This window comes from Lithobates pipiens, unplaced genomic scaffold (assembly GCF_037356315.1).
Source record: "Lithobates pipiens isolate NorthernLeopardFrog02 unplaced genomic scaffold, aLitPip1_a1.2 Scaffold_8, whole genome shotgun sequence".
Classification (NCBI taxonomy): Eukaryota; Metazoa; Chordata; class Amphibia; order Anura; family Ranidae; genus Lithobates; species Lithobates pipiens.
Window position 1 is genome coordinate 446,673,468 of NW_027507903.1, and position 15,017 is coordinate 446,688,484.

The following is a 15,017-nucleotide window of genomic DNA, read 5'->3' on the forward strand; positions in this document are numbered from 1 at the left end:
ACTCAAGACCTTCCACTTTTAGCAGATGATCAATGCTCGCCACAGCGCCTAGAGGCGATTCAGTTCGCATTGTGCGCTATACAAGTATTTCATTCATTCATTCCTCCATGGCCTCTTCCAGTGCTCTGTCCTCAGAACCAGCAGTGCTCCGTAGGCGTTCAAGGGGGTACGCAAGTAGGCAGGCAAAACTATGTCATACCGTGCTTGCGCTGGTTTGTTTGGGGGACAGGAGCCACACTGGGGCAGATATGTTGTCAGCTCTGCAGGGGCAGGCCGAAAGGTGGTTGACACCATGCCAGCTTAAGCCAGGAATGGTGGTTTGTGACAATGGCACCAACCTCCTCTCCGCCCTCCGACAGGGACTACTGACCCATGTGCTCTGTGTGGCTCATGTCCTTAACCTGGTGATGCAGCGGTCCTTGGGCAGGTACCCGGGCTTACAGGATGTCCTGAAGCAGGCCAGGAAAGTCTGTGTGCGTTTCCACCGATCATTTAATGCCTCTGCTCGACTGGTTGAGCTCCAAAAGGAGTTGAACCTGCCCAAGAACCGCCTTATATGTGACATGCCCACAGAGGGCCATCGATGAGTACCTGTGCGACTACGGCACCAGGACAGGGTCAGGGGAGCTCGGTTTTTTCTCAACACGCCAGTGGGGCATGATCAGGGATGCATGCACTGTCCTGTCACAGTTTGAGGAGGCCACAAGGATGGTGAGCAGTGACAGTATATGCATCAGTGACACTGTACCTCTTGTCCACCTGTGGGAGCATACGCTGCGTGGAATAATGGACAGAGCACTTGAGGCAGAAAGAGGAGGACTTCCTTGCCTCTCAAGGTCCCCTTTATCCAGACAGTGTTCCTGCTGTCCCACCCATCACACAGGAAGAGGACGAGGAGGAGGAGGATGATTGTGTCAGCATGGAGGTGGAGGCTGGCACTCAACATCAGCAGCAGCAGCAGCAGTCTTGTAGGGATGATTTACAGTCCCAAGAAACCCGTGGACTTGTACGTGGCTGGGAGGAAGTAGCTGCGGATCATGTTGTCCTTAGTGACCCAGAGGACTCCGGACCGAATGCCTCAGCTAACCTACGCTGCATGGCCTCCCTGATCCTGCAAAGCCTGCGGAAGGATCCTCGTATTCTTCGGATCAAGGAGAGGGACCATTACTGGCTTGCCACTCTCCTTGATCCATGGTACAAGGGTAAGGTTGCCAACCTTATCTTGCTGTCGCAGAGGGAGCAAAGGATGAGACATCTCCGGGAGGCCTTGCAGAAAGGTCTGTGCAACGCGTTCCCAGAGACTGGGAGGTTACAAACTCCTGGTCCTGGACAACGTGTTGCTGAGGCATCGGTCAGAAGGAGCGGTGGAGAAGGTGGCCGTCTGACCGATGCGTTCAGACAATTTTTTAGTCCGCAGTCCCAAGGTATGATCGGTTCCAGCAACAATCGCCAGCATCTGATTTACATGGTGCAGGAATACCTAGGGGCAAGGTCAGACTTGGACACCTTTCCCACCGAAAATCCTCTGGCTTACTGGGTCTTGAGGATGGATCACTGTCCAGAGCTTGCACAGTTTGCATATGAGCTACTGGCCTGTCCTGCATCCAGCAATCTTTCGGAATGCACCTTTAGTGCTGCTGGTGGCTTGTTACTGATCACAGGGTGCGCCTGTCCACCAACTCGGTTGATCGACTGACCTTCATAAAGATGAATCAGTCTTGGATCACCCACAGCTACCAAGCACCTGAAGCTGATGTAACCGAATATTTTTTTTTTAAATATCACATCCCTTCAAGACTGCCTATGCTGATGCTAAGTGACTGTCCTGTTATGTTGATTGTCTATCCTCTTCCTCCTCCGCTGATATGTTGGAAGAACATTTTTGGTTCTGAGTGATGCTACCAGCCCAATTTTTAAGTCCCTGTTTAACAGGGGCATGTAATTACAATTCTTGATATAATATTTCACAGCAGGGCCCGTTCCTGTGCCCACCGAGAGTAACTGTGAGGACTTATAGTGTTGTGGCACCAGCACCAGCACCACAACCACCAAAGGCCCAATTTTTCGACCACTGTTCAACAATGGCATGTAATTACAATTCTTGATATAATCGCTTACAGCAGGGAACTCCAGCGCCCACCAAGAGTCACTTTGAGGGCTTACAATGTTGTGGCAATACCAACACCTTGTTCCGCCATTTCTGCAGAGCATATAGGGCAGGCCCCTACTTACAAACATCCAACTTACAAACGTCTGCTACTTGCAAACAGAAGGAGGCAACAGGAAGTGAGATAAAAAAAGACTGACGGAAAAACAAATTATACAGGGGTGATAACCCTTCCCTATGTTTTCCAAAAAGCTTAAAAACATATTTTTTGACTGGAGCTATACTTTAAAAATGTACCAGTTCAAAATTACAAACAGATTCTAATTAACACAACAAACCTACACAGTCCCTGTCTTGTTTGCACCGCCTGTATACTGCTGTTCTGAGTATATAGGGCCTGGGGGCCCCACGTCTTTCCTTTTTTTAATATGGGTACGGGGTTCCCCTTAATATCCGTACAAGACCCAAAGGGGCTGGTAATGGGCAGGGGGGCTACCCATGCCATTTTTCTCAATGATTTTCATCCCTATTGCTGGAACCAGATATTACATTAAAACCGCAAGCAGTTTTAAATGACTTTTTTTCCGTTAAATGTCATTTTGTGCAGGGACTGTTCTAAACACGGGAAACACGTGTCACTTCACAGGCATACTATAGACACCCCCCAGGCACGATATTTAAAGGAATATTTCATTTTTTTCACTTTAATCGTCATTAAAATCAGTGCTCCCGCCAAAACGGCCATTTTTAAAAACATTTTAGGCATTGACACATGTCCCCTGGTGCAGGAGCCAGATCCCCAAACCCTTTTTAGGACAGTATCTTGCATATTAGCCATTAAAATGAGCACTTTTTATTTCGAATGTTCGAGTCCTATAGACTTCAATGGGGTTCTAAAGTTCGCACAAAGTTTTGGTCCGTTTGAAAGTTCTGGTGCGAATCGAACTGGGGGTATTCGGCTCATCCCTATTCCAGAGGTATTTGATTGGGTGGTGGAGTGAGAGCGTGATCAGTGAGGGTTATCATTTTTTTCCATGCTTGGGCTGATGCCTTCACAGTTGAAGAGATGGTGGATGGAATGATGGTGCCTAAAGGGGTGCTTAGTAACCAGTTCTTTAGGCTTGCACGATGGATAGAGAGAGATTCTATGTGTCCTCATAGGGTGGCAGGTTGAGAGCGAATCCACTCCGGTAGTTGGGTGAGAATAGCTGCTATGTAATAGTCTTCAAAGTTTATGGACCCTGTTCCCCTCGTAAAGGTGTTCTGGCTTTAACCCCATTAGGAGTTGCTCCCTAATGTGAAAGAAATGTATCCTCATTAGAACATCTCTGGGTACCGATGCCGCTAGGTGGGTGAGGTTTAGCAATCCTGTGGATTCTGTCAATTATTATGTCCCAAGGGGACGTATCAGGGATGATGATGTGAATGAGCTCTTTTGCGTATTTTGGTATGTCTGCCAGAATAATGGATTCTGGAATCCCTCGCAGGTTAACATTATTCCTGCGGGATCTGTCTTCCAAATCGGCCAGCTTGGCCCACATCCATGCTTGTTCCTCCTTTACATCATCATAAGTGTCTATGATCTCATTCACTGTGGAGGTGCATTCAGTCATTCCCTTTTCAAGACAGGTGACTCTGTTACCTAGAGTGTACATGTCTGATGAGATTTTTGTGAAGAGAGAGGGCAAGCCTGTCATTAAGGAGGATTGCAGAGACAGTAGCATATCCTTTAGAGTGGTATCTATGACAGGCTGGCCTGTGGTGGGGAAAGAAGCCATTGTGGAGTGTAAGGCCTGGTTAGAGAGAATGGGGTTCAAAGCCTGGACCTTGATTTGTGGTTGGGACGGACGCTACAGCGGGCAACCATCCTCATTTTTGCCTTTGCAGGGCTATTTGTGAGGGGCTCACTCTCTGGGGCAGGTGTGGGTGATGCAGGGGGACCTGAGGTACCAGATTCTTCCGGAAAGTCATCCGGTAGGTCTGTATAGGTGTCCCGCTGCGCGGCCATGCTGGCGCCATCTTGGGAGAAACTGACCTGCTCTGCTGATTTGAAGGCGAAGGCCAATAGTTTCTGGAGTTTATATTCATTTATCCTCTTTCTGGATATGATGTCTGCGATCTCTGAAGCCCCTAGAGTGAGAATGGCTGTGGATTGAGGATCGAGGTGGGCCTATGTCGGTCCTGATGTCTCCCTAGCTGATGAGCTTAGTGATCAGGCATCCATCTACAGCTATGATCAGCCATGCCCCCTAGTATGGTCGTCTTTAGTGCCATGTCATACTGGATGTGTAGCGCTAGCCCCACAGGAGTCACTTGAGTTTGTTTAGTCTGTTACTCTGCCTCTTCAACCCCAAGAACAGACTTAACCCCACTGGTACACCTGACAACAGTGTTGATGTAAATACTGCTGACAATAGACACAGGTTGTAGTGAACACAGAAATGATCCTTACTATGAACTTGCTTAAACACTTTAAGACCAGGCACTGCACATATAATGCAACAGGGTGGCTTGTACCTCTACGTTGTTTCATGCAAGAGATACTGTGGGTGAGTGCATGGGTCTTGCGGACTCATTGTCCGCTGGCCACCCGTGATTGCTGCACAGAGAGGCAGAACGGGGATAAACAAGGTTGATCCCCATTCTGACAGGGGACAACATGGAGATATGCTGTACCTAGTGATCAGGAACAGCAATCTCTGTGTTTTCCCAGTGAGCCCAGCCCCCACACAGTTAGAACATACCCAGGGGACACACTTAACCCCTTGATCGCCCCCTAATGTTAATCCCTTCTCTGCCAGTGCCATTTTTACATTGATTAGTGCATTTTTTAGCACTGATCACTTGGGGTCATATTTGTCTGCTGCAATGTTGCAGTCCCTCTAAAAATCACAGATTGCCACCATTACCAGTAAAAACATGAAAAAAATAAAAGTCCATCCCCTATTTTGTAGATGCTGTAATTTTTGTGCAAACCAATCAATATACGCTTATTGCGATTTTTTTAACAAAAATATGCAGCAGAATACATATTGGCCTAAACTGATGAATACATTTTTTTTTGGATATGTGTTATAGCAGAAAATTAAAAATATTGTTTCTTATTCAAAATTTGTTTTTGTTTATAGCGCAAAAAAATAAAAAATGCAGAGGTGATCAAATACCACCAAAAGAAAGCTCTATTTGTGGGTAAATATATTATCAATTTTGTTTGGATACAACGTTGCATGATCATGCAATTGTCAGTTAATTGTCAGTGCCCTATTGCAAAAAATTACCTGGTCATTAAGGGAGAACATCCTTCCAGGGGTGAAGTGGTTAAGGAGGAAATGAAAACAACAGTGACAATAATATTGAATAGTAAGCAGATTTGTATGGGTGGAATAAAGGATAATAAAGAAACTTCAAATATCAAATCCGTCTGCTTTTAGGGGACTCCTTTAAGTGAATAACTCAGAGAGCAGAGGTAAACACACAAGATTATTATAAAAATTATAGTCAGAATATTACTTCTGTGAATTAACTGCCAACTACTTAAATTGGGCTATATGAATCCAGGCAAGAGGAGGGCAGAGGAATGACCTTGTTCTCAATGTTTGTTCCTTCCCTTCTTTATCCCAGCACCACAGTCCCAACAGGCCTGTTTACACACAATACATGATTCAGTGCACTGAATTAACCTACAACCTGAACCCACTTGTATAATGACTAGAGACCTGAGTATAGATAGGGCCCTCTGGTCTTTAGATGACTTTACAGTTGTGCACTTTCTGGCTTTAAGTGAAATGACTGACTGATGCAAGCATGCTGAATATGGAAATCTAACGATACTTACTGCTATGTTAACGCCCGTGTGTAACTTCATTTTTGTAAGTGTACTACAATAAAGTTTTTACATCTTTTATTTGTGGGCTTCACTATGTTTTTTTGCTTCACCTCTTGCCTTGCATGGTATGTGTAAACTATCTGGATCGCTGGAGCCTGAAGTTTAATGAAATGCTCTGATTGCTGCTTTTTTGATCAATGTATGGTGATTGAGAGAGATTGACATCAATTGGAATAGACCATATCCTGGTGATCATCTTTCCATCTGAGAGAAAGTGGAAGTTGTGCTGATAATTTTTTGATGCTCTTCTCTAGTTGTGATCTGGTAAGCAGATTTGATACACATGGGTGTTGTGTGATCTTTCCTGCACTCCTTGGAAATGGTGGATGTCTCGTCACTATCATAAAGCATTCTTCGCTTTGGTCTCTTCAATGATGGAATTTGTATAAGCGCTGCACCCTGGACTATATTTAAGTGAAATGAATAAAGTACATCCAAAGAGGACTTGATAGACAGAAATAACTCAAATGGTAATACTATTCTTCAGTTAAATCAGACATGTACTATCACTGCCAAGCAGAGTATAAAAGCATCACAGATTCTCCTGATTAAGTGAGGCAGAGTAACAACAACAACAGTTCGTGTTCTGGCTTAGGGAGGATTGAGCAAGTGCCCTCTCTCGCCAATCCTGTGTCCAGAGGCCCAAGGGGGAAATATCCTGAAACCGATCCTTCAGGTTGCCCAACTGGCCACCTCCTCATTGCAACAACACACACGGTCAGAGACGCCTGGACATGCACTCAGGGTCCTCTCTTTAACCCTGGATGTCCACTGCCCACCTCAGATCTTTAGCAGGAGTCATTACATAGACTAATGGCACTGTTCTTCAGCATCCAGCCTTTCCCACACCTCATGGTAACTCTATTTTCTCCCAGGAATCCTCTGGAGGTAAGATTGTTTCTCTCTAGCAATGGCTGCTGGGATGTGTAGTTCTCCTGGTATGGATTACAATAAAGCAGCCTGCGTTGAGGACTCCATCTCCCAGAGTTTTTTGCAGCTCTTGCAGTCCTCCCTTGATTGGCTTGCTTCCCTCTGCCAATGAAGAAACAAGAGAAAGAGAAGAGTGGGTGGACCTGCCTGTGAATATGCCTCTGACTCAATCCAGAGTGAGAGGAAAAGGGAGTAGGGAAATTCCCCCACAGAGGGACAGGCTGTGTTTCTCCCTTCAGTGAGAGAACCAGCCAGCTTGACAAGGTAGCGGGGATGCAGGTAGCCACTACAGATGTGTAATGCTATGTGTCTGAACAGGCTATTAGAATTGTATTATTGTGATCATAATCTATGCCAAGGTCATGTTGAGTGTATTCTCTGTCTGAACAAACTGTTGTATAATTGTGTTATGCTATTATAATCATGTCCAGTGGCTGGATTATGTTGTAGGTGTTGTGTTTTCTGTCTGAATAGTCAGATGTAAAATGCTGGAGATGTAGTGCTCTCTGTCTCAACTGACGGTTGCACAATTCTGTATTATAATCATATTTGTTGACAAAGTTTTACTGGAGGTGTAGTGTTCTATGTCTAAATAGAGTAGCCTTCTCAACCATGGTTCCATGGAAATCAGGGGTTCCTCCAGAAATTGCTAGGGGTTCTGGGAGCAATGAGTCACTTTAGCCTCTCCAGTAAGAAACCACTGACATCAATGATTGTTTAGCTATCTCTGAGAAAGACCAGCACACATACCCATCCACAGGTCCCCCAAAATACATAGCTGTCCCTTAGAGGGGTCTGTGCGCTGCACATTTTTGGAATTAAAAAAAAATCCCTGCTCCTGATCAAATTTAATTTTTTTTATTGCTTTGGTATATATTCCTCAGGGCAGTGCCCAAGCTCGTGCTATTTTTTACAACCCCTTGCCAGGGGCGTACCTAGAGCATTTGGCACCCGGGGAAAAAACACCCACGATTTATTTTCCATTTTCTCAAGAATATTTATTTTATACAGCACACGCCTGGATACTGCACCCTGTATATAAGACATATCTGCATTCTGCACCCTGTATATAGGACATATCTGCATTCTGCACTTTGTATATAGCACATATCTGCATTCTGCGCCCTGTATATGGGACATATCTGCACCCTGTATATAGGACATATCTGCATTCTGCGCCCTGTATATGGGACATATCTGCACCCTGTATATAGGCCATATCTGCATTCTGCGCCCTGTATATGGGACATATCTGCACCCTGTATATAGGACATATCTGCATTCTGCGCCCTGTATATAGGACATATCTGCACCCTGTATATAGGACATATCTGCACCCTGTATATAGGACATATCTGCATTCTGCGCCCTGTATATGGGACATATCTGCACCCTGTATATAGCACATATCTGCATTCTGCACCCTGTATATAGGACATATCTGCACCCTGTATATAGGACATATCTGCATTCTGCGCCCTGTATATGGGACATATCTGCACCCTGTATATAGGACATATCTGCATTCTGCGCCCTGTATATAGGACATATCTGCGCCCTGTATATAGCACATATCTGCATTCTGCGCCCTGTATATAGGACATATCTGCACCCTGTATATAGCACATATCTGCATTCTGCGCCCTGTATATAGGACATATCTGCATTCTGCACCCTGTATATAGCACATATCTGCATTCTGAAATCCCCCCTCCCCCATCAGGTCAGCTACACTATACACATGGGAGGGGGTGATGGACACAGCAGTCACCCTGACTCCCCCCCCCTCCCCTCAGACCAGCACAGGGTAGACACAATACTCCAGCCTCTTCTTACATCAACCCCCCCATCAGCTACACTATACACATGTCAGGGGGAGGGGGACACAGAAATCACCCTGACCCCCCCAGACCAGCATATGGCAGGGGTATACACACTCCTCCAGCCCCTTCTTACATCAACCCCCCCAATCAGGTCAGACAGCTAAACCAATACACATGGCAGGGGGAGGGAGTGGTGGACATTTCAATCACAGTCACTGACCCCCCCACCTTAGACCAGCACAGGGGTAGACACAATTCTGCAGGCTGCAGCCTCTTCTTTACATCAATCCCCCCCTGCTCACCACCTCGGGCTCTCAGTCGGCTAGGGAGGACTCTGTATTCACTGTGTGGAAGCAGCCGCCCCAGCGGAGAGAGATGAGACAGACACACACAGGCAGCAGCAGTGGTGGGTGGAGGCGGAGCTAGCAGGAGGGAATTCAGTCACTCACTGAACAGTCTGGAACAGTCCATTGTGGCCATGGCACGGGGGTGTTCTAAAAAAAACTAAAGTGAAAATGAGCAACCAGAGACAGCAGGGATGCCCTTGAGATGATCTGACAGTGTCACCCCGACTTGGGTGCGGAATGCACCCCCATATCAAAGTCACTTGGCCACTGACACCCCCCCCAAAGTGTGGCACCTGGGGCGGACCGCACCCCCCGCCCCCATATTGGTACGCCCCTGCCCCTTGCCTATAAGTCAAAAAAATGGGCATACTTAATTTTACAAGTTTGGCTTCTATTGATTTCAGCAGGGTTCAGGTTCGGCATCTGAAGCTCACAGAACCCCGCTTGAACTGGCTTAACCCCAGTTGCAAGTATAATGGCGTGTGCATGTATAGACAGTCTTAGTCACATTAGCAGGCTATATCATGCTGAATATAGAGGGTCTGTCCACATAGACTGTAAATCATCTTAATAGTTATTGTAAAAGGAAAAAAAGGGAAGATAGTACAAAAATGGTGAGGGTACTTAATATGATGCATATAAAGGCACTTTGTTCAAGCTGCTGGAGGAAAAAAAAATGTAAACAAAGCCTTTCATTTTCTTTCACGTAATCCTGACAGCACCTTTGTTAACTAGCAATTTTTGATAATCCCTTTTCAGCACTGAGCTCTAGCAGGAGACAGAATGGCCTGACAGCCTGACACTAATCCTAAAATAGAAAAAGAATAAAAAATGAAGGTTGTAGATTCCTAGAAGGTAGCAGAACACTGGCTAATAACTGCGAGAAATTAAGTTCACTGGTCTGGACACTGGAAAACACACCCCAGATAGCAAGCAGTTGAGCTGTAAGTTTGAAAATCACTTGCTAAGCTATTGATAGACTTGCAAGGCTTAACAAGTTTTTTTGCACAATTGCAGCATTGCATGACTACAGATCAACTTTCTTTGCAAACATTTTACAAGTCTGCTGCAAGTTCTGGTTCAGTTATGTTGTGCAATAGTCATCCCACCACAGGGGTCACTGTGACTTGCAGAGCTCTTGCTGTAGACTCACCACTGGAACTTTGCTCTTGCTAGAGACTTGCCATGCAAATTTGCTACAAATTGGAAAGGTGTCAACTAGAACTTGTACAATTAAAAAAAGGGTGTGCTTGGCCAATATGGTGAAAGACTGCAGCATTGAAAAAATCCCTGGATTGGTGGGATGTGATAAATGTGGTATTAAGTGAAAAGTGCGCTGTCAAAACTAAATCCTCGTACACATGATCGGACTTTCGATGACAGACTATTGGCGGTAAATCCGACCGTGTGTATGCTCCATCGGACAATTGTTTGACTTTCCGCCAGCAAATGTTGGCTAGCAGTTTTTCAAACTTTCCAAGGACAAATGTATGTTGTTGGATTTTCCAAGGACGAGCCAGAAGCGGTTGGTCTTGTAAAACTAGCATTCGTAATGGAGATATCCCATTTATGACGTGGCAAATTATGAAATCTCTCAATGCAGTGCACATTCTATTCTTCTTTATAATGGGATAATAATGAAGCTGCTTTGCTGGTGATATTGACATTCTGCCAAACGTATTTAATTTTTTTTCTATTGATCTCCAGAATAATATTTTTTTCTAGTGATCTCCGGAATAATTTTTTTTCCTAGTGATCTCCAGAATATATATATTTTTTTGGGTCAAGTTACCACAACATCATTATTATCTCGTATTTTTGAAGCTTAAAGATACAACTATGTTGGTGTCCCTTGTTAATTTGACACTGTATTTTTGAAATGTACCTGCCTACTCAAAAACAAACTGTCCTTTTTTAAGTAAAACGCATAGCCAAGTATTTTTCAAAATAAATCATTTTTATTGAATAGGGAGCACAAAGTCATATACAAATCAAGAGGAAGGCAACAATGGAGTAACAGTTTGAATTGGTGAAGCTTTTGTACCCCAGGGCAGACATCAATTATGTGAATATCAAAATTGGTAACCTGCGGCGTCCATTTAATAGGGAGCACAATATGGTCCTGGACTCTGAGAGATCGGGAGCAGCAGCAGATGACATATATGTCCGAGGCTGTGGTCTTCCAACAGCCTGTGCTTTTTGCCAGACCAGACTGAACCCAGGCCATTGCTCTCAATGCTTTCTTCCGCACAAATAAACTAAATTAAATAAAAAATGTATTCTCTGCACAAGAAAAACAAGATCAACCCAAATCATAATTTTCAAAATAAACCAAAAGAAAATTATAAATTAAATTGTTGATAATCCCCAGCCCAGTGGCCTTGTTGGGGGTGTTGGGGCTGCATTAGCCATGGTCTGCCATGCTGCTGTGGTGGGTAGGGTGGCTGTGGTATCTGTGGAGGTGGTAAAGGTGGTGGAGGATTATGCTCTAATTCGCATATGTGCATTTTCCAGGTAATTTTGCCCCTTCCCCTTCTTGTTGAAGAGATGCAGGATCATCTCCTTGCACATGCTGTGTTGGTCCTCCTCCATATCCTTCAACTTGTTTGCGGTCATGCAGCCAAAAGCCTCTCGGGCACCCGGGGCCATGCTAATGGCACTTCCTGGTTCTTTTAGTTGGAGGGTATAGGAGAGGAACCTGGGACTCAGTCTGGCTGCTGGGCACGGCCTCCTCCTAGCTGAGAACTTCCTGTGTACAAAAATGGGACATATTTTTAGGTTTTTGGTCATCAATCACACACAATTTTGAGCTCCTGACTGTTGCAAATTGAATGTTAACAAATAGAAGAGAATATAATTCTGACCCCAGCATTTTTCATTCTTGTCCCAATCATTTTTGGCATCTATTGTCTATTGATATGTAAGCCACTTTGTTAAGGCAGAAATTTGAGATCAATAACGTCTAGTTAACATCATTAAATTTCTCTCTACAAATAATAGTTAGTTTAAGAAGAGATTGTCACCTCATGGACCAAATAAGTTACGTTTGCACTATTGAAGAAAATGCCCAAAATTAAAAGGCCTTTTGAGTAGTGATGGACGAACTTCCGACGGGACGTTTCGCGAACGCGAAACGCGAACGGCCACAAACGTTCGCGAAAACGACCGTTCGCCGCGGGCTCCATTGACTTCAATGGGAGGCGAATTTCGCAAACCTTTAGGTCGAATTTGCGGCCACGGGGTAATTATTAGGGGGTAGCACGTAGTCCCACCACCTGGACAATAGCATAATACATGTATGAGGTGAATTTGGGATCGATAACTACAAGCATTTTTTTTTTATTTGGGAAATTGTTCTGACAATTCAGGACTATGGAGCTAATGAAGGCAATGGAGGAGAGGGAAGGTCAGGGACCAGGGTAGGCAAACAAGAGGGTGCAGGAGATACAGAGCACTGACAGCAGCACCGTAATACAGAGCACTGACATCAGCACCGTGACATACAGCGCTGACAGCAGCTCCGTGACATACAGCGCTGACAGCAGCTCCGTGACATACAGCGCTGACAGCAGCACCGTGACATACAGCGCTGACAGCAGCTCCGTGACATACAGCGCTGACAGCAGCTCCGTGACATACAGCGCTGACAGCAGCTCCGTGACATACAGCACTGACAGCAGCTCCGTGACATACAGCGCTGACAGCAGCTCCGTGACATACAGCGCTGACAGCAGCACCGTGACATACAGCGCTGACAGCAGCTCCGTGACATACAGCGCTGACAGCAGCTCCGTGACATACAGCGCTGACAGCAGCTCCGTGACATACAGCACTGACAGCAGCTCCGTGACATACAGCGCTGACAGCAGCTCCGTGACATACAGCGCTGACAGCAGCACCGTGACATACAGCGCTGACAGCAGCTCCGTGACATACAGCGCTGACAGCAGCTCCGTGACATACAGCGCTGACAGCAGCTCCGTGACATACAGCGCTGACAGCAGCTCCGTGACATACAGCGCTGACAGCAGCACCGTAAGCAGCCCCAGGAGGAAGTCAGCACAGCACAGGGATGGTGTGATCCCCTCATAATAAGAACCCCCAGGAGGAAGTCAGCACAGCACAGGGATGGTGGGAGCCCCTCATAATAAGAACACCCAGGAGGAAGTCAGCACAGCACAGGGATGGTGGGAACCCCTCATAATAAGCAGCCCCAGTAGAAATATGACACCGCTCAACCTCTTCAAAGAGGAGGGTAGGGGCATATAGTACGGTGTGCTTTTTTGGGTCAGGGAAGTGAGCCAAATGAATTAAGAAGGTCTGTGTGCTTGATTCCAAAAATTGTTTATAGACATATACATGGTCTACTGATCACATGTGTTGAATTCCTCCGAGATCCATGCCTCATTCATTTTTAGAAATGTGAGGTAGTTAACACTGTCGTGAGCTAGGCGAGTACGCTTATCGGTCACAATCCCCCCTGCTGCGCTGAACGTCCTTTCGGACAGGACACTGGATGAGGGGCAAGCCAACAGTTCGATTGCAAATTGGGCAAGCTCTGGCCAGAGGTCAAGCCTGCCCACCCAGTAGTCTAGGGGTTCATCACTCCTCAGAGCGTCCACATCGGCCGTTAACCCAATGTAGTCGGACACCTGACGGTCTAGGCGTTCCCTGATGCTGGATCCGGATGACACCTGTCGATGGGTCGGCTGAAAGAATGACCTCATATCCGAAGTCACCAACACATCTTCAAACCGGCCTCTTCTTGCAGGCGCTGTTGGATTGGTACCCGCAAATCCTTCTCTGGGAGTGGGAATTGCTCCTCTGCCAGCGCACGCAAAAGCAGAATGCAGCATTTCTCGAAGCAAGGCCTGGAAGTGCTGCATTCTGACAGCCCTCTGCGACGGCGGTAACATTTCCGCCATTTTGTGTTTGTACCGGGGATCTAAGTACGTTGCCACCCAGTACTGGTCCTTGACCCTCATGCTTTTTATACGGGGGTCCCTATTAAAACACTGGAGCATGAAGGCCCCCATTTGCACTCAAGCGGAAGGTATGTGGTGGTGGTGGTGTTGTTGGTGGTAGTGTCTTTGGGGGTGCACATAGCAGAGAGTGAAGAAGAGGGTGCAGATCGAGAGGATGAGGAGGGTGCAGAAGAATAAGGCTGAGTGAGCCACTCAACCAAGTCTGGTGCGTCCTTTAAAGTAATTGAACGCACCTTCTGCAACTTCCCACTTTGGCTCAAGGCTGTTGCTCCTGCCCTACCCCTACCACCCCTGCGGAAGGGCCTGCCTCTTCCTCTGCCTGTCATTTTTTAAATCACCCTGTGACAAAACTCTTAGTCCCTATACCGCTGAAGGACTGCTGCAGTATAGGGCAGCGGTCAGCAGTAGTGCACGTCAACCCTATGTATTGTGGACCGATAGCGGTCCTTACAGAACAGCAGACTGTACTGCACTCAGGCCTATGTACCGTAGCACCCTATACCAAGTTACCAGTCCTTATAAAAACTTTTGTGGACCAAGCAGGTTGTGTGTTAGTGTTTAGCAGACTGTGCGTCAGTCCCTATACCGCTGAAGGACTGCTGCAGTATAGGGCAGCGGTCAGCAGTAGTGCACGGCAACCCTATGTATTGTGGACCGATAGCGGTCCTTACAGAACAGCAGACTGTAACGCACTCAGGCCTATGTACCGTAGCACCCTATACCAAGTTACCAGTCCTTATAAGAACTTTTGTGGACCAAGCAGGTTGTGTGTTAGTGATTAGCAGACTGTACGTCAGTCCCTATACCAATGAAGGACTGCTGCAGTATAGGGCAGCGGTCAGCAGTAGTGCACGGCAACCCTATGTATTGTGGACCGATAGCGGTCCTTACAGAACAGCAGACTGTACTGCACTCAGGCCTATGTACCGTAGCACCCTA